Raw genomic sequence first — 20,440 nt, 5'->3', positions numbered from 1 at the left:
AGAAAGTCTCGGTACAAAAATAAGTCACAATCTCGCAAGCCCAAGGATTTTACATGAGAAATAAAAACATCCTTGGCTATAGGTTTGGTAAGAGGGTCAGCTACCATCAAACTAGTAGATATGTGCTTAAGTACAACTTTCTTTCTTGATGTAATGTCTCTAACAAAGTGATATCTCAATTGTATATGTTTGGTCTTCCCATGATACTTGGGGTCCTTGACATAGCTAAGAGCTGCCGTACTATCCACAGGTAGACAAGGGCAGCCTCTTTGGATGTCATCACAATCCCAGTATGTCGAAGGAATCTCCTCAACCAAACAGCCTCTTGAACCGCGGCTGAGCATGCCACATACTCTGCTTCCATGGTCGAGAGGGATATACAAGCTTGCTTCTTGCTACACCACGAAATGGCCCCGCCATTCGGCAAGAAAGCATATCCAGAGGTTGATTTGCGCTCATCGATGTCTCCAGCCCAGTCGGCATCACTATAGCCAACTAACCGCAAATCCGATCCTTGGTAACACAACATGTAGTTACTCGTTCCTCTGAGATATCTCAATATCCTCTTGGTTTGCTTTCCAGTGCTCTATGCACAGGTTTGATTGGTACCGACTAACCAAACCCACTTTGCATAACAAATATCCGGCCTAGTACACATCATAGCGTACATAAGGCTACCCATTGCCTTGGAATATGGAACTCTTTCCATCTTGGTTTTCTCCTCTGGAGTCTTAGGACCCATATCAAGGCTCAAATGCAAACCCTTCTCCTTTGGAGTATCAATTGGTTTGCGAGTTGTGCATCTGGTATCTCGTCAAGACATTGTCAATATAGGTCTCTTGAGATAAACCCGGTAATCTCTTTTGCCTATTTCGACAATCTTGACACCAAGCACATAGCTTGCTTCACCCATGTCCTTCATATCAAATACGGAGGACAACCATTTCTTAATGGTTTCCAATAGCTCCTTGCTATTGCTAGCCATAAGTATGTCATCTACATACCAGTGTCGGAATGACATAATTATTATCGGATCTCTTGGTGTAAACACGGTGGTCTTCCTCAAGCATGGAAAAACCATTTTCCATCATAGCTTGGTGGAAGCGCACATTCCCTTGTCTAGATGCTTGCTTTAAGCCATATATGGACTTCTTAAGCTTGCACACTTTGCGCTCAAGTCCATGTGCTTCAAAGCCTTGAGGTTGATCCATATAGATCTCTTCCTCAAGTTCTCCATTGAGAAAAGCAGTTTTTACATCCATTTGATAAAGCTCCAAGTCCAAGCTGAGCAACAATGGCTAGTATGAGGCGAATTGAGGCAAACCTAACCACGGGGGAAAAAGTTTCCTCATAATCAACGCCCTCTCGTTGGGTGTAGCCCTTAGCCACTAAACGAGCCTTGAATCTCTCAATAGATCCATCCGCCTTTCTTTTGATCTTGAGAACCCACTTGTTCCCAATCGCCTTTCGGCTGGCGGCAAGTCAACCAAGTCCCAGAGACATGATTAACTTTCATCGACTCCAACTCTTCCTTTATTGCTTTTAACCATTCCTTTGAGCTTGACCCCGCAAGAGCTTCCTGCCACGCTCTTTGGTTCATGCTCATCGACTGAAATCATCTCACGGTCGATCTCTTCAGGAGTTACCATGTAGGCTTCATCCTCTATGTCGAAACGTCGACGAGGAACTAGCTCGCGCCTACTACGGCGCAAGTGCATGTCGGATTGCTCACCGTCTAAGGTAGCTATCACATCTGCGCTCCCACTCCCACTAGGATCTTCCGGATGAACCCCGGGTTCATTATCCAGAATCTGAATCCCTGGAGTGACAAGACCACTATCTTGTATCTCAAAGAATTCCGATGATTCTTTGTTAACTCCTGAAAGAGATGGAAAATCATTCTCCAAGAATGTTGCATCCCTAGACTCAAGTTCCGTTCTCCTCTCATTCTCATCTAGTCCAATGAAGACATGGCCCTTTGAGGGTTCGGAATATCTCACAAAGATACACTTTCTTCCTCTGGGTCCAAGCTTTCCATATTGGTGAGAAGTAGAGTGAACATATGCTTGCACATCCCCATGCGCGCAAGTAACTCAAATCTGGCTTCCTTCCGGTCCACAACTCATATGGTGTGGAAGGAACCGATTTGGTTGGAACTCTGTTGAGGATATAGGCCGCGATCGGCAAAGCATCTCCCCAATAAGAGATGGGTAGATTTGCCTGCGCCATCATGGATCTCACCATGTCTAGCAAGGTTCTATTCCTCCTCTCGGCAACCCCATTTCTTTGTGGAGTCCCTGGAATAGTGAGTTGTCTAGATATCCCCTTTTCATCACATAACCCTTTGAACATATCGGAGAGATACTCTCTACCTCTATCCGTTCTAAGAGTTTTAATCCTTTTATCTAAGCGATTCTCAACCAAGCTCATGAATTTCTTAAAACATTCCGGAGCTTCGACTTATGAGAAATTAGATAAATGTGACCATACCTTGTATAGTCATCTATGAATGTGATGAAATATGACTGTCCTTTTCTAGTATGCACATTCATGGGTCCACACACATCCGAATGGATAAGTTCTAAAGGAAGAGAGGCTCTCAAAGCCTTTTTAAATGGTTTTCTAGTTGCTTTTCCTGCTAGACATGACTCACGAGGTTGGCAAATCGAGATAGTGAACCTTGGCCTAAGAGACCTTCTCTTGCCAACCTGTTCATCCTATCTAAGCCAATATGTCCTAGTCTAGCATGCCACAAATTAGAATCAATACACACAGTATTTTGGCAAACAAAAACATTACTAGAATTAAATGAATAATCAATTGTATCCAATACAATGAAACCATTATCAAGAAAACCATAACCATAAACTGTATCACCCGAGATACAAAACCAAAGAATTGTTTTCAAATACAATTCTAAAACCATGTCTTAAAAGATAAATAACAGAAACAAGATTTCGCCGAATGTCTGGAGCATACTGACACATCATGGAGTATGACGTCTGGCCACCTCGCAAAACTAATTTGCATGTGCCTATGCCATGAACCTCCACGCTTGAGCTGTTCCCCATCGTTATCCTTTTGCTTCCTCTTGGAATACGACGGTATTCCACGAAGCTCGAGCGTTCCCCTAGTTATGTGTTCATCGCTTTGAATCAACAATCCACAAAGGATTTAGTTCAGCAAGCATAGTAGAACTTGTTACATAACAAGATGAGGTATAACACACAGTACATACCTCTTGCTCAGTGCAATCACGAGCAAAATGACCAGGCTTTCGGCACTTGAAGCAAATCAAAGCTGATTTCTTCTTGCCAGCACTAGTCCCCCTTGAACGCTTGGGCCCACTCTTGTTTTTGTTCCCACCCTGGTTACTTTGCTTGGACCGCTGAGGTTGAGCTTTCTCTCTCTTGCGCTTGAAGCTTGCACCCTTACTAGTGCTGCTTGCTTCAAGAGCAAATACATCGGTTTGAGGGGTATCGGCCAACATCCGATCCTCATCAAGCTCAAGGTGCTTGGCGGCTTGATCGAAAGTCTTGACCTCATCGGCATGAGTCAAGAAGATCTTCATATGCTCCCAAGTCTTTGGCAATGACCTGATGACTGCGGAGACTTGCTCCTCATCGGTCTTCGCGCGCCCACATGCGCTCAACTCACTAATCATGTTAGACATGATGGTTATATCTTGCCTCATGGTGTGACCCTGGCGCATCTTATAACCGTCAAAAGTGAGTCCGAGCTGGCGGCCTCTTGTGGTGGAAGTCCCTCCATACTTTGGAACTTCAGAACCTCCCACAAAGACTTTGCAGTCCTATGCTTCTCATAACGAAGCATCAGGTCATCCCTCATGGAGCTCGGGATTGTAATCCCGGCTCCCGGTCTTTCCTCTTCCAAGCATTGTATATATCAAGGTCCCCTGCGATGCTTTGTGCGGTGGTACCTTCCTCGGGTGGGTTCATGGTCTGGTTTATGGTCTCTAGCATATCCTGCTCTTCCGGGAGATATTGCACCTTTCGGTGCCGAGAGGTCATAATTCCTCTCATTCAGCTTATCTCCTTTAGTGAGGTCAGCAACAATGCTCTTGGTAGCAGCCATTTTTCTAGAGATATTACATACAAGAATGAGTTCAATGAATCTAGCATAAAACACAACTCATGCAACAAAAATCACACTAGCATAGTCAACCTATGGGATAAGCACTTAAACCAAAAGAGATGCTAAAAAAACATTCAATCAAATTCTCATGCAAACCCACATAGACTTATACACTAACTTCATTACGTGCAAGAAACATGATTGATAGACCCATAAATAAAAAATAGTTTTATTAAAATAAAACATGCAATCATGTTAAAGCTATGAGGTGGTTCACACAGAACACTTCTACCTCATTAGCTCCCACTAGGCCCCAATAGGCCCTCAATGCCCAAATATCACTGATTGTTGGGCCATTGGTGTCGATAAGTTAGAAACACATTCGAGCTGGACAGACCAATATCAAAAAAATCCATCTCCCAGACGGATTGCCCCTGCCCCGCCTGCCACGGAATTCCGTCTGCCTTTTATGCCCAGACGGATGACCGCGCCAGGCTTCCGTCGGCATTCTGTGACCAGGACGGATGACCGTGCGTGGTTGACGGCGGATCGGTTCGGCCCGTCTCCCAGGCGGAAATTCCGTCTCGGGTCACTGTGACCACTCGATAATAGACGGACGTCCGTCAGTCGGTCCCCGAGTGACCAAAAAACGGCGATTTTTCAATTTTTTCTTGAACGGAAAAAACGGTAAAACACGTTTTTTCACTCAAAAATCATCCAAAAAACACATGAAAAAAATCCAACAATAAATTTTAAACAAAAATTTTCATCATGGATTATCAATTCATGCAAATCTCCATTACGGAAATCCACAAGGATCTCCCACTCGGATCCGAATCAAAATTAAAAGGTTTCCAAAAACCCTATCAATTCTCCCATGGGTTTCGTATTAAACCCTTGATCCTCCCATTGGATCCATACAATAAAATTAAACAATGGGGAGGAACAATAAACGTGGGAACCAATGGCTCTGATACCAATGTCGGCAATACATCAAAAGTAATTCAATTCAATTAATTGATGGGGAAAAAATTCCTTACCTGAATTCGCTTTCCCTTACTTGAATTATTCACAGCGGAAGTCTAGATCCACGTTCTCGTTCCACCACCAAAGGTTTACCGGCGAGATTCCACAATCACAAGGAAAGGGAATAATATCCACAACCCAAATGCCGTGGATTAATGGAATGAAGATCGAATACTAGCAAAGAAGAAAATCTAAGCCTGCGATTCTTAGAGAGAGTGAGAGAGAGATGGAGCCGCCGTTTTTCAGAGATTCGCTCGTGCGAATGAATCACTCCGTTACTTACTCACTAATGCGGTGGTTACTAAAATATATAACCTATTTTGTAACCGCCCTAATAGTGAGTTTCCAATATTGCCCTTGGGCATTTAATTTTTTAATCAAATTAATAAATTCCAACAGCAAGCTTGCATTTCTACAAAGGAAAACCTTTCTAGGGGGGAAAAAAAAAAGAGTTTTTTTTTGTGAACGGCGCGGGGGCTCTTCTCCTTTGCCCTCCTCGCTTTGTTTTTTTTTTTTGTGGGGGGTTAGATTTTATGCACCAGGCGGCCAACAAACAACGAGAATTTTGATTTCAACCACTTGTTTGGCATATAAATATTATATTATTATATAAAAAATCTGCTATTGTTTTACTGTAAATTTTTTATTTGACTATTATATCATTTATTTATGTTTAAATATTATTTCTTTATTATTTTATATTTTTTTCTTATTTAAATACATCAAATCAAATCAAAATTACGACAAAAAAATATGTACAACAGTGGTCAGTACTTCCACTGTATCCCACCATCTGGCTAACACGCAATTCAAGGAGTAAAGAAAGTGACCGGTGGAGGAGAAAAATAAGAAAACGTTGTGAAACCTAAGGCAGAGAGGAACAATTAGTAAAGTAAAGGGAAACAGAAGAAGAAACAAACCGCAAAGACGATCAATATTTATTAAAGGTGGGTTAAAAACCTAAATTTCTAAATCCCTCATTGGAAAGTCAGTAATCCTTGTAGAGAGCTCCAAGTTAACCTGGGAATAGTAAGCTGGATAAACCGGCCATACCTAAACTTCCGGCGAAGTTTCACCCAAACTCTTAGATAAGAGAGACAAAAAAAAACCTAACACGCTTAACGCCTCTTTAAACCTTCCAAACATAATTTACCAAGAATAGAGGACGTCCCATCGAAACACAGCTGCTCAGTGGCCGACAGTCCAGTGATCATCGATCATTTACATAGTCTTACCGACGGGTCCAACAAACGAAACGTGACTCGCCTTACCATTACATTAAAGCCAGAGCGGCAGAGCCAACGGGTGATTCACGTGGGTACTGATAGGTCTCAGAAACATCAAAGCCAGTTCCATTTCCTTCACTTATAAATGGTGGAACTTAGAAGCTACATGGGCAATTGAAGGTCGAGCCTTACACCCACAATAATGTCAAACTACATTTCTTACAGAAGTTGCTTTGCTACCAAAACTAAAGAAGAGGAGGAGAAAGATGAGAGAGCCTTCAAGAAATATGAGAGTCTCATGTCGACCCTTGCGACGGAGAAAGGTTGGATGTTAGAGACTCCTCTTTGCAAATACCAAAACTTCTGGTGCCACTATTCAAGTTGCAGAGCGGTGATGGCATTCCAAGACCACTTCAAACCTCGCTCTAGTGATATATTCTTTGCAAGCACCCCAAAAGCTGGTGCTACATGGGTCAAAGCCCTTCTGTTTTGCACTGTTATGCGTGGTAAGTACTCCCAACACAACCATCCATTGCTTAGTAACAACCCCCATGACCTTGTTCCATTTGTGGAGCTCAAGCTTTACAACAATCAAACTCTTCCTAACCTTGAAATCCTTCCCTCTCCAAGACTCCTCGGAGTTCACATGCCTTATTCTTCGTTGCCGCCAAGTATGAACCAATCCGGTTGCCGGATAGTGTATCTTTGGCGAAACCCTAAAGATGTCTTCGTATCTTTTTGGCATTTCACCAACAAGATCAGAGATAAACTATCAATCCCACCATTAGCATTTAAAGATGCATTTGAGAGATTCTGTGAAGGGACTTCTGGTTTTGGGCCTTTCTGGGATCATGTGTTGGGGTACTGGAAAGCAAGCTTAGAGAGGCCTGAAAATCTATTGTTCCTCAAGTACGAAGAGATCAAAGCAAATCCAACTCTTCACTTGAAAAGGCTAGCCCATTTCGTGGGATACCCTTTTACCTCGCAAGAAATCGAGGAAGGAGTCGTGGACGAGATCTTAAGATCATGCAGCTTTGAGAACATGAGTAATCTTGAAGTGAACAAGACTGAAGAGATAAGTACTTCGGGTCTCTCGAATGATTTTTTCTTCAGGAATGGTAAAGTCGGGGACTGGGTAAATCATCTAACATCTGAGATGATTGAACGACTTGACAAGATCACGGCAGAGAGGTTCCAAGGCTCTGGCCTCAAATTCTGATTATATATCTTGCATGCATGTTTCTTATTTAGGTTTTATGTTTATTTTGCAATGTTTGTGAGGTAAACGTGTATGTTTCTTTATGAGTTGATCCATTGTAAACTTATGCTAGCTCCACCTACAATAAGTATCAAAGCCTCCTTCAATTATCTCCAAATAAGTGGACATCCTTGCATACTTCATCAGATTTGTTTCTCTCTCGTACATTTTCTTTGGCGACAAAGTACCTACCTTTTACCTTACCTTCAAAAAAAGCACCCATCTTTAAAGAAAGACTAGATCTAACAAGTGCTGTAATGCAAAAGTATATTATGATATCAAGCCTCAGGCCTTCAACAGTTCAGCGATGAACACAAAGAAACAAGTGAACGTCGGTGGTACTTCTGTGTGGAAATACCTGTATTGTCAGAATAAACAAATGTATCAAAACATATTTCTGTGACCTTCTTTTCAAAGCAATGAATAACAACAAAAGGAAATCGGAAAACGGAGATGATGATTACACTCATACGTTTCTTTACCAGAGTTCTTTTTTTTTTGGTAAACAACACTTCATTTAGATAACTAAAAAAGTACAAACACACCAGCATGAGTACACAAGGTTCAAATCGAACCAAGGAGCGGTAAATGACCAAACTGTCGTACATGCAATAGACAAGATCAGCCAGGGTAAGGGTTGGGTCAAGCCCAAAGTGGATCACGTCAATGCAATGAAAGGGATAAACCAAATAAAATTTGATTTAGAAAATCGAAACAATTAAGTGGTTGTCTTTTGTTTAAAACCCTTTAAACATAAAAACACTTTATGTCTACCTCAAACACCTAATTCCAAAAAAAAGGTCATGTCAAGTCAACCAAAATGTATGGTTTGATAAATTCCAAAAACACTTTATGTCTACCTCAAAAAAACAATAAAGTTGTTTGCTTTTGTTTCTTAGCAAACGAGTTAATATTATCTCCAATTTCAACATCTCCAATGTCAATGCATGAAAGGGAACTCAATTCAGAAAAGAGAAGAAAAAAACAATGACTACTTCGTTAAAAGTTCAATCATTATAATAACCTGCAGGAGCTAAAGTACCCTTTAACGTTGATCATTACGCCTGGTTATTCATCCGAAATACTCGTTATTGAGCGTTACGACTGATCGGATTTCTTAATCGAAATGAAAAATTGTTCCGCCTAATTCGTTTAAGAATTGCAACAAATTTCTAAAAGAAAATTCTATTCTTTAGAAAGAAACCAGGTAAAGATAGAAGGAGCCACTTACTTGTGCGAAGGAGTTAACTCACTCTAAATTGCAGATAACTTCGAGTCGAGCAGCGTTCGATCACCTTCTCTGAACAAGAACTTCTCAAGAAAAGCTAATGCTTTAAGATTGTTAGGGTTAGGGTTTAAGCACGAGGTTGCTTAAGGCATTACACCCTGAGTATCTAGTTTGGAATACCCAGACCGCTGCTTCCAGCTAGTATTTATAGAATAATAACTGAATTCTATTGATAATTGGACTCTCCTACAAATGCCCATTACACTATTAGATCGTAACTAATTTGATGGCTCATATTAGAACATAAGTTGAGTATGACCCAAATACCTCAACAATATGTTGGGTATAACTTGAGTGCCTCAACCTAAGTTGGGTATGACTCAAATACCTCAACTGAAACACCATGAATATTGTATCTAATTTCTAAGATCATGTAATAGACTCAACATTGTCTCTAATTTCGTTCAGTTCTTTGTCTATGAAAGATGTCCGAAAATGGATTCTATCCCTTCAATTGGAAGCTACAAGCTTCATTTGTGTCCAACTGATTCATTTTCCAAGTTTTTGATTGGTGGTGGATTTGCAAATTAAACCGCAAATAGAGAATTATATTTCTGTTTGATAGATATTCATCAGTATCCTGAATGGCTTACAAGCCTCAATTTATAAGTGTTTAGGATGATGGGTTTCTCGAAATTGCACTTTGGAGAATATGGGAGTGCCATGAGCACAGCAATTATGGATTAGCCACTAATTTGGGAACTATTTTTCTTGAAGGATTCATTCATAACTGTAGATTAAACGAAAGCGTGAAATGACCAGATGCCATCCTGAGTACCATAACTAATAATGGTAAATAGAAGGCCCAGAAGCTGGACCAAAAGGAAAAAGGAAAATGGTAACAGAAGGGTAAAATAAGAAAAGTGTATTCTATTGTCTAACAGTTTTCCTTTTTCTCAAGGTTGGGTAAGTTTGTCACTGTTTTTCTTCCCGGATCTCATAATAACTGAGGAACATAGAAGAAACTAGGGTTGCAAGCAAGTTTTCATCTAATATGATGGTGGTTGTTATTTGTGATATGGTGCAGGGGCTTGTTTTTTTGCCCTAGAATTCCATTTGGTTTCTTGAAGTGGGTTTTCACAGATTCCGTCAATCTGGGCTTGGAACCCTTTTAAGTTGCATTTGATTTCGATTAACTAGAGAGATTTGGTTGCAATTGTAGACCGCAGATGATCAGGACTTGGATGGTTACTGCCTTACCTGGAATGAGGATTAACTGACCTTACTGTTCTTAGCATTGAAGAGTGTGCTTCACCAAAGTTAATAAAAAATGAAAAACAGAACTTTAACATTTGCTAGTCCTCGAGCAAACATCAGGATCAGACAAACTCTCGCTTTGATTAAATATTCAATCTTAGTCAAGTTCAACCATAATTCAAAGAATGTATAAAATAAGCTAAATAAAAAATGAGTAGATAGATCACAAAAATCAAAAGTTTGACCCGTGTGTGTATGTATACCTTAACCAATCAAGTGGATGCATGTTTGAGATCCCAAATTCAACCGACAACTCCCTAGTTTCAAGGTCAATTCTTTTATGTCCAGCCTATCATCCCTCTCTCCACTAATGAAGAAGAATCACTTATCCAAGGTCAAGAGGACTCGTGAAGGTGGAAGAAATGTAGACTAGAGCTGAAATACATATATGGAGATGATAACAGTGAAGCACCAATTTTCTTTTCTTTTCTTCCTTTCGCCAAAAATTAGCAATTTCATACTGTTTTTTTTTTTTTTTTTTTTTTTTTTAAGGTGATAAGACATCTCCTAAGAAGCAGTCCAAGACATATCCTACACCCGTAACATGACTCTCAAATAACTATCTATCTAAGCGTTGCGGTGGCCTTTGTCCCTAAGCCCCAATTGTGCAATGTTAACCCAGTGAGAATCCAAAAGGCTCACTCAGTGGCATTAACTACGGAGACCCGTAACTACAAAGAAGATCTACTCACAATGCTTTTAACCCTCACCATGCTTTTAACAATCCATATCACCTTCGGTCTATTCAAGGGATCACACGACTTGGGAGAGTCACCAATGAGATCTAACATATAAATCATATACATCTCCACGAAGTGAAACATGATACAGTAGAAGTGGAACAGATCAGAAGAGAATATATATTTTTTCAAAAATTTAAATGAAAGAAGAATGGCCTCTATCATATCCCTAATGACAAGTGGCACTCATGAATTTTGCCTCAAGAGGAAATCTTGGTGGATTCTAATATGTTGACTGAACAAGAAAATTGCAGTCTCATTTGAAAATCCCTAAATGCAATAACTCAATAACAAGGTTTAGTGCTTAAAGTGTGAGTCGCATAATAAAGGTTAAAGTGATTCACATACTCATCTGATATTTAGCGAAGTCATCATTTTCAAAGAATTATAGATGAATACAACTAAAACATGAAATACTAAATAAGATCTAGAGATTTAATGTCATAACTTCCTTCTATTCTACTTTACTAACTAGACAAATAAGCTTCAACCACTGATAAAAAGTTTTGAAATGATTTGAAAAATTTTGGTTTTAAAAAGAAATTTCAGCATAGTGAGTCTCAACCCATAGACAGGAATCTTAACATCCACCCCCAACTTTAAAATGAGCATTGTCCTCAATGCAACGAAAAAGCCAAAATATTAAATGCATGCAATGGGAAAGAAATGTAACAAGATGTGAAGTAAGGTGAAGGAGACTCCCTTGATTCATAGCTTTAAGAGTGATGTAGTCCAAATCCGCCCTCTTCTTTTCATTCTCCTAAAAAAAAAACAAATTATGGAAAAAGAACCAAAAAAAAAATCGAATCTAAAAAAATTAACAATTGAAAAATCAAAGAAGTAGTAAAGAAAAACTTTGGGTTGCCTCCCAAACAGCGCTTGCATCATAGTTCGCAGCCGAACTACCCCCAACTTTAAGTCAAAGATAAGAGTGACTTCTGGGGGTCGAAGCCACTTCCAAATGAGTGATTAAGTTACTAGCCATGGTCCTCAGTAGGAAATTTGTCAACAGATATAAGTGATAAAGCTTCTAACTGCATCTCACATTCGGAACTTCCTTTATTTTCTGCATTTGTCACACCTACCAAACAAGCCTCAACTGGATCAATTGGATAGCTTATTTGAAATACCACCTTTGTGCACCTCTCAATAGAGTCAATTCTGAAGCAGTTATTTGCTTCATTTGGAAACTTGATGGCCTTGAATACATTGAATGTGATCTTTTCATCTTGTACTCTCATAGTAAGTTCACCTGTTTGAAGATCAATCAGAGTTCTTCCAATCGCCAAGAATGGCCTACAAAGAATAATGGGTATGTCCTGGTCTTCTTCTATATCCAATACTAAGAAATCTGCTGGAAATATAAACTTATCCACTTTAACCAAGACGTCTTCAATGATTCCCCTCGGATATTTAATCGACATATCTGCCATTTGAAGTGACACTGTGGTAGGTTTAGCTTCTCCAAGGCCTAGTTTCCTGAAAATAGATAGAGGCATTAAATTAATACTAGCACCAATATCACATAAAGCCTTATTAAAATGAAAATTTCCTATAGTGCATGGTATTGTGAAACTCCTTGGATCTTTTAGCTTAGGTGGAAGCTTCAGCTGCAGAATAGCACTGCATTCCTCTGTCAATGCCACAGTCTCATAATCTTCAAGTTTCCTCTTGTTAGCAAGAATGTCTCTCATAAACTTGACATAACTCGGCATTTGTTCCAAAGCATCTGCAAAAGGAATATTAATATGCAATTTTTTAAATACATCAAGAAATTTAGAAAATTGCTTATCTAGTTTCTCGCTTCCTGAACCGTGAAGATATGGAATGGGTGGATTATAAGGTGGTGGATCTCCGGAAACAATTTGGATTTTGGCTTCTCCTCCTCCTTAACGTATTCCTCTGCATCTTTTTGCTCATCATGAACCGCCTTAGAAGAGGGTTCAGTTACTACGGCTTTCTTGAAAGGTTCCTCTAATACTTTTCCACTTCGAAGCTCAATAGCATTTGCATACTCTCTAGGATTTGTCTCAGTATTACTAGGCAGTGATCCTTTTTGCCTTTGATTCATCCCATGGGCGATTTGCCCCATTTGTACTTCCAAATTTTTAATGGATGCAAAAAGATTCTGATTTGTGGTCTCTTGCTTCTGCATAAATTGTGAAGAAATCTGTAACCATTTTTTCAAGAGCATCTTCCCATGGAGCTTCTTCTTCAAATGATTGAGCTTGTTGATTTTCGGGTTGTCTTTCAGTATCTTGATTGTTTTTCCATCCAAAATTTGGATGGTTTCTCCTACCCTGGATTGTATGTGTTGGAATATGGATTGTTACGTCGGTTAAAGTTCCCCACATATTTTGCTTGCTCTAATTGATTTTGCTCAAAAGGATTAGCCATCTGACATTCATTGCTATAATGTGTTCCGTCACAATAATTGCATATCACAGCTGAAGGTTTGGTGCCTTGAGTTGCTAACAACCCTACTTGCTTTGTTAAGGCTTCAAGTTGGACGGCCACGGCTGTCATGGGATCAGTTTCATTCCTCTGCAAAACTCTTCTTGGGGCAACTCTATCCCTTGGCCTTTGATATGCATTTGAGGCCATAACATCCAAAAGATCAAAAATTTCTGTTGGATCCTTGTTCATGATTGATCCTCCTGCTGCAGCATCTACTAATGTTCTTGTGGAATTAAATAGACCATCATAAAAAATCTGAATTTGCCTCCATTGCTCTATTCCGTGGTGTGGACATTTCCTTAGCAAGTCCTTGAATCTTTCCATGCCTCAAATAGTGTTTCTGAATCATACTGCAAAAAAATAGAAATATCTGTTAATAAACTAGCAATCTTAGATGGTGGAAAGAATTTTTCCAAAAATTTTTGAGCCATTTGATCCCAAGTAGTGATGGATCCTGGTTGTAGAGAATGCAACCAACTCTTAGCGTTGTCCCTTAATGAGAAAGGGAACAATCTCAATCTTATGGCATCATCAGTAACGCCATTGCTCTTGAATGTGTCGCAAATGTCCAAGAACCCATCAATGTGAAGATTTGGGTCTTCACTAGGCAATCCAGAAAATTGATTATTTTGCACCATTGTAATGATAGCAAGGCTTGATTTCAAAATTGTTAGTTGCTATAGGTGGACGCCTTATAGCTGTCCTATTATCTCTCACGATTGGTGCAACATACTCTCTTAAAGTCTTGCGCCTTGGTGCTTCAACTTCAAGCGGTGGTGGATTATTTTCAGGATCCATTGCTCTAGAAGTGGAAGATGAATTTGTTCTATCTTTCTTTGCTTTTGAGTTCCTTCGACAAGTTGCTTCAATTTCAGGATCAAAAGGAAGTAAATTATCGTTTCCTCTCCTTCTCATGCAAAATCCAGTAGGACTGAAAGAACTCCAATTCACAATTAAAAAAATAAAATAATATAATATAAAAGAATAAAATGAAAAATAAAAGAATTCAAATTAAAACTAGCAATAATTGATATTGATATTAATCTAATAGTCCCTGGCAACGGCGCCAAAAACTTGTTGTGAAAAAGTACAACGCAAGTGTATTACTTTGTCGTAACAAGTAATATAATGATAAAAGATCGATCCCTCGAAGACTATATATTAAGTACCAAATTAATTATACCAATTTTATTTGAACAAATAATAAGGAAGATAATTATTCTAGACTATAATGCAAATTGAAATTGAAATAGAGATTTATTAATTGCTAAAGACCTAGGGGTCAGATTTCACCATAACTAAGCATTCCCACCCTTTTATCCCTCTTTATAATTTGAAAAATATTTTCCTGATTGATAGTCGAGATTCCCTTCCCTATCTACTAATCTCTCTCGAGTAATAATAGAAATTCCCTCAATTGCTAACTCACTATATTTCTATGTGGGTTACAACAACTGAGAAATCATTAAACTCTATGGATTCCCATGTAACAACTACACAAACCATGTAAGTATATCTCTATCTTACATGTAATTCATGGCTTTTACTCCAATGAACTAGACACATAAATCCCCTCTCAGATCATTATGATTAACAAATCAATTGATTAGTGGCCAATTAATCAAAAGCATGAAGAATAGAAGTAAAAACTCAATCAAAGGAAACAATATTCAAAATTATATTGATGAATTCAAGAGTGGGAATTCAAAGATAGGCTACATCTGATCCCTAGAAAAACTAAATTAGTTCATACTAGAAACTAAAAATATTACAGAGGAGTTCAAGAACATTGAAAGAAGATCAAGAAAAACTTATTCCCGAGCTTCAGATCTCCAAAGCCAACCAACGTCTCCTGGTTCGATCTCTCCGCTCCTCCAAAGCTCCCAAAAACGTCCTCCCCTCTTCCTGGAGTTTGTTATCCTTTTATAGATTAATTAAACTCAGAGTTTGAATCAAACTCAAAGTTCTTATCTGACTTAACCAAGGAGTGTTTTGATGTATAAATCGGACTAACTTAGAGATCTCCAATGCATAATCCCACCGTTGAATTTGAAGACCAAGAAGTCGTGAAGCTCTCCTCCAAAAATCGGCTCAATCGGACACCATATGACCATCCGATGAAGATCTTGATCAAAACTGGACAGAGACACTCAAAAACGGTATTCTTCTATCTTTCTTATTTGAATTGGATTCTTCTTCCTCTTTTCCCTTCTTTGATCAAATCCTAAATAGTAAATAAAACATAGAAGCATGCAATGACTCATTCTCTCTATGTTTTTTACTTGAGGTAGGACTCTTGCAATAATACCCGGATTTGATTGATAATTTTCTACACGTAAAAGTAATAAATCTTAATTAGAATTTGTTATGAAATATAATAAAATCACCAAAATTATAGAAATTAAAGGAAAGGGTGCAACATATTCATTTTCATATTATATTAGGGTAAATTGATATAAAACAATTGTAAATACATGGAAATATAGTAAATTAATCATATAAAATAATATGCATGAAATCAACTTATCAGTACTTCACCAAAGTTAATAAAAAATGAAAAACAAAACTTCACCAAATGTGAGCTTGCATTTTTACAAAGGAAAACCTTTAGATTGGGATAAGTAAAACAGGTTTATTTTTGTGAAGGCTGCAGGCTGCAACTTAACTTTACTTTCCAAGCCTGGTCATTTCGGATTTTTGTTTGCGGCAGCCAGCGGCTGCTGCCAGTGGCCAAGATATTGCCACGTGTAAAGTTTTAAATCCAATGATTGAAAATCAAAATATTGGATATAAATGTAAATATAAAAAGTTTAAATTATTATCAACATGTTTTACTTTTCTAAATTTTTACTTTTTAAACTCAAATTTACTGCCATATGGTCCCCACTTCTACTCAATCAATCAAAAGAGATTAAAGTGGGGGAATCCAAGACCAAATTTTTACGGATGTGAAATCTTCCTTTCTGCTTCACTTTTTCGTTTTCTCTGTCAACTCATTTCTTCGCCGGCTAACATGGTGATGCCGATGGGGTTTATGAGAGGGGACTTGCAATATTGGAGTCGATGATGGCTGGAATCGGTTATTTCTACAATTTTTCAGCAGATGGGGTTAATGGGAGGGGACTTGGTAGGATTGGGGTTGATGGTGTCTAGACTCATTAATTTCTGTAATTTTTCAGTGGATGGGGTTTATGGAAGAGGATTTTATAGGATTGGGTCGATGGTGCCTGGAATCATGTTTCTCTTTGTAATTTTTCAGTAATACTTCCCTCAACATCTCTAGGATCTGATAGAAGGAATAATGTAAAAGAAACGGAACAAGAGATCACACGATGGAAGTAGGAACTTCTAGGCGCATTACAACGTCGCTTTCCTTACGTAATTCGCCCTCACATCAAGGTGCTATGAGTTACTGCGAACCATCTCCCAGGATACAAAGAAGCCCAACTGAAGAGTTCATGACTCTGTTCGTAAGGGTGCACCTCTCTTTAGAGTTGCAAATGCTTGCGTTCAGATATGTGCCGTCGGATCGTTCGGCCGCACGATCTAACGGTCCAGATTGAACCATCGAATATACATGTATGGATTTACTTCCATCGCCCAAGATCTGCCGTTGATAAAAAATGCACGGTTCAGATCTGATCTTGGTCGGCATAAGTGCGTAGTGCATGCACCAGAAAACGCCAAAAAAGCCCACACCGCAGGTGTGGGCTCGGATGGTTTACCTTCCTCGCTTGTACATTGCACACGCAATGACGTGTCTCATTGTTATTAATCAAAGTTAATAGGCAGTACCTATTAATTAACTTGAATTCTGACATCTCGGTTTCCAATGTGGGACTATATAACAGACACTTTCCTAAAATAAACTAAAGAAATGTCTTCCGCACTTATAAATCCAATAATATCAAACATATATTATTTTATTATATTAAAAATAATACAACATAAATCATGTTTGTTTCTGCAATTATTTAGCACTATTTCCCTCAACATTTCCAGGAACTGACAGAGGAATATGCACTTCGGTTGATGAAACTGATGAACCTAAACATCGCAGAGGAAGAGAAAGGAAACAGGGGCTTTATTTTGTAAATTTATAAATAGTAACCATTGAATGTAAAAAAAGAAATTCATATTTGCATTCATACCCTCACATTTTTCCTTCCAACGGTTGGATTATTTCTCATTCACGTGGCAAAAGTTTCACCGTTGGCTGCAGGTTGCTCCCCTGCAGCAAATAAAAATCTTATCATTTTCCACTACTGTTTGGGTCGTACTAATTGTTTTTGATTTCAAACACTTCGTTTGGCATATATATATATATATATATACAAACATCTATTTTTTTTTTACTGCAGATATTTTCTTTTACTATTATATACTTTACTTATGTTCAAATATTATTTTTTATATTAAATTTTTGATATTTTTTATATATTTTTTCTATTTAAATACGTAAAATCACATCAAAATCACGAAAAAAAAAAACGTACAATAGTGGTCAGTGCTTCCACTATATCCCACCATGTGGCTAACTCCAGTCCAAGGAATAAAGAAAGTGATCGGTGGAGGAGAAAAATAAGAAAAACGTTGTGAAACCTAAGGCAGAGAGGAACAATTAGTAAAAAGAAACAGAAGAAGAAACAAAGACAATCAATATTTATTAGAAGTGGGCTGAAAACCTAAATTTCAAAACCCCTCATTGGAGGGTCAGTAATCCTTGTAGAGAGCTCCAGGTTAAAATCAACCAGCATAACCTGGGGATAGTAAGCTGGATAAACCGGCCATACCTAAACATCCGGCAAAGTTTCACCCAAGCTCTTAAAGAGGCGTATTACCTAAACTTACGTATGACCGACCAACCAACCAAAAATTCCATATGGGTATTATCTTGGATTTGAAATTCGTATATATACATGCATCTTAAGTAGTTGACCAGTGCACCAAAAAAGCGGAATCTATAATCTAACATCCATATACCAAATTTGTCGAGAGCACGGCGTTGGATCTTTATCTCTGAGTAAACCTTACATGGAGGACGAGGGGAAGGAATGCAGGCTTTGGCAGAAAGCTAAGATACGGAGGAGCTCCTCCCCACAACTTGAAGTTGAGAATATGAGTATCCAAATTGGATATGCATTTGCATGATGAGTAAAATCACCATCACTTCTGATTCAAGACTCAGCACTCCATTATTAATCTTCTCTTTCTCTCTCTCTCTCTCTCTGTGCGGCCCTCCCTCCTCAACCTTTGCTTTTCATCTTTTTCGAATTCAAAGACTGCAAGTGCTGGGTCCACCCTGCCTTTGCCTTATTATCACCACCTCATCACCACCAGCTAGCGCATGCATGAGGACAAGGGTTTGCACCTTCCACTGCTGCATGCATGCATGCGTTGTTCGATCTACAGTGGATCGTACTGGGGGTTTTTACGTAAAAAGCCGCCGGGCTGGTTGGTTGGGTTTGGGAAATGCGGGGGCCCCAAAAAACAAAAAACAAAAAACGGGGCCCCCTTTCGCGGGTGGTGTCCTCCCTTCAAAATTCCCCCCCCCGCGGGGGGCCACAACAAAAAGCAGCAAACAACTTTCTTTTTTTCCCCCCCCGTGTTGGAAAACGCGGCTTAACGCCTCTTTAAACCTTCCAAACATAATTTACCAAGAATAGAGGACGTCCCATCGAAACACAGCTGCTCAGTGGCCGAAAGTCAAGTGATCATCGATCATTTACATAGTCTTACCGACGGGTCCAACAAACGAACGTGACTAGCTCACCTTACCATTACATTAAAGCCAGAGCGGCAGAGCCAACGGGTGATTCACGTGGGTACTGATAGGTCTCAGAAACATCAAAGCCAGTTCCATTTCCTTCACTTATAAATGGTGGAACTTAGAAGCTACATGGGCAATTGAAGGTCGAGCCTTACACCCACAATAATGTCAAACTACATTTCTTACAGAAGTTGCTTTGCTACCAAAACTAAAGAAGAGGAGGAGAAAGATGAGAGAGCCTTCAAGAAATATGAGAGTCTCATGTCGACCCTTGCGACGGAGAAAGGTTGGATGTTAGAGACTCCTCTTTGCAAATACCAAAACTTCTGGTGCCACTATTCAAGTTGCAGGGCGGTGATGGCATTCCAAGACCACTTCAAACCTCGCTCTAGTGATATATTCTTTGCAAGCACCCCAAAATCTGGTGCTACATGGGTCAAAGCCCTTCTGTTTTGCACTGTTATGCGTGGTAAGTACTCCCAACACAACCATCCATTGCTTAGTAACAACCCCCATGAGCTTGTTCCATTTGTGGAGCTCAAGCTTTACAACAATCAAACTCTTCCTAACCTTGAAATCCTTCCCTCTCCAAGACTCCTCGGAGTTCACATGCCTTATTCTTCGCTGCCGCCAAGTATGAACCAATCCGGTTGCCGGATAGTGTATCTTTGCCGAAACCCTAAAGATGTCTTCGTGTCTTTTTGGCATTTCACCAACAAGATCAGAAATAAACTATCAACCCCACCATTAACATTAAAAGATGCATTTGAGAGATTCTGTGAAGGGACTTCTGGTTTTGGGCCTTTCTGGGATCATGTGTTGGGGTACTGGAAAGCAAGCTTAGAGAGGCCTGAAAATCTATTGTTCCTCAAGTATGAAGAGATCAAAGCAAATCCAACTCTTCACTTGAAAAGGCTAGCCCATTTCGTGGGATACCCTTTTACCTCGCAAGAAATCGAGGAAGGAGTCGTGGACGAGATCTTAAGATCATGCAGCTTTGAGAACATGAGTAATCTTGAAGTGAACAAGACTGGAGAGATAAGTACTTCGGGTCTCCCGAATGATTTTTTCTTCAGGAATGGTAAAGTCGGGGACTGGGTAAATCATCTAACATCTGAGATGATTGAACGACTTGACAAGATCACGGCAGAGAGGTTCCAAGGCTCTGGCCTCAAATTATGATTATATATCTTGCATGCATGTTTCTTATTTAGGTTTTATGTTTATTTTGCAATGTTTTGTGAGGTAAACGTGTATGTTTCTTTATGAGTTGATCCATTGTAAACTTATGCTAGCTCCACCTACAATAAGTATGAAAGTCTC

At 39.2% G+C, this 20,440-nt stretch overlaps 3 pseudogenes; all 3 read left to right on the top strand.

Annotated features, from left to right (window-relative positions):
- Nucleotides 1-6,507: 6,507 nt before the first annotated feature.
- Nucleotides 6,508-7,728, top strand: LOC149016833 (cytosolic sulfotransferase 5 pseudogene; annotated as a pseudogene).
- A 5,896-nt stretch (nt 7,729-13,624) lies between these two features.
- LOC149016832 (small nucleolar RNA R71) lies at nt 13,625-13,725 on the top strand (annotated as a pseudogene).
- Nucleotides 13,726-19,242: 5,517 nt separating this feature from the next.
- Nucleotides 19,243-20,440, top strand: LOC149016831 (cytosolic sulfotransferase 5 pseudogene; annotated as a pseudogene).

Source organism: Hakea prostrata, chromosome 5 (genome assembly GCF_041222555.1).
Source record: "Hakea prostrata isolate BN-2017 chromosome 5, UWA_Hpros_2, whole genome shotgun sequence".
NCBI classification, from domain to species: Eukaryota; Viridiplantae; Streptophyta; class Magnoliopsida; order Proteales; family Proteaceae; genus Hakea; species Hakea prostrata.
This window is presented reverse-complemented; position numbering and strand designations above follow the sequence as displayed.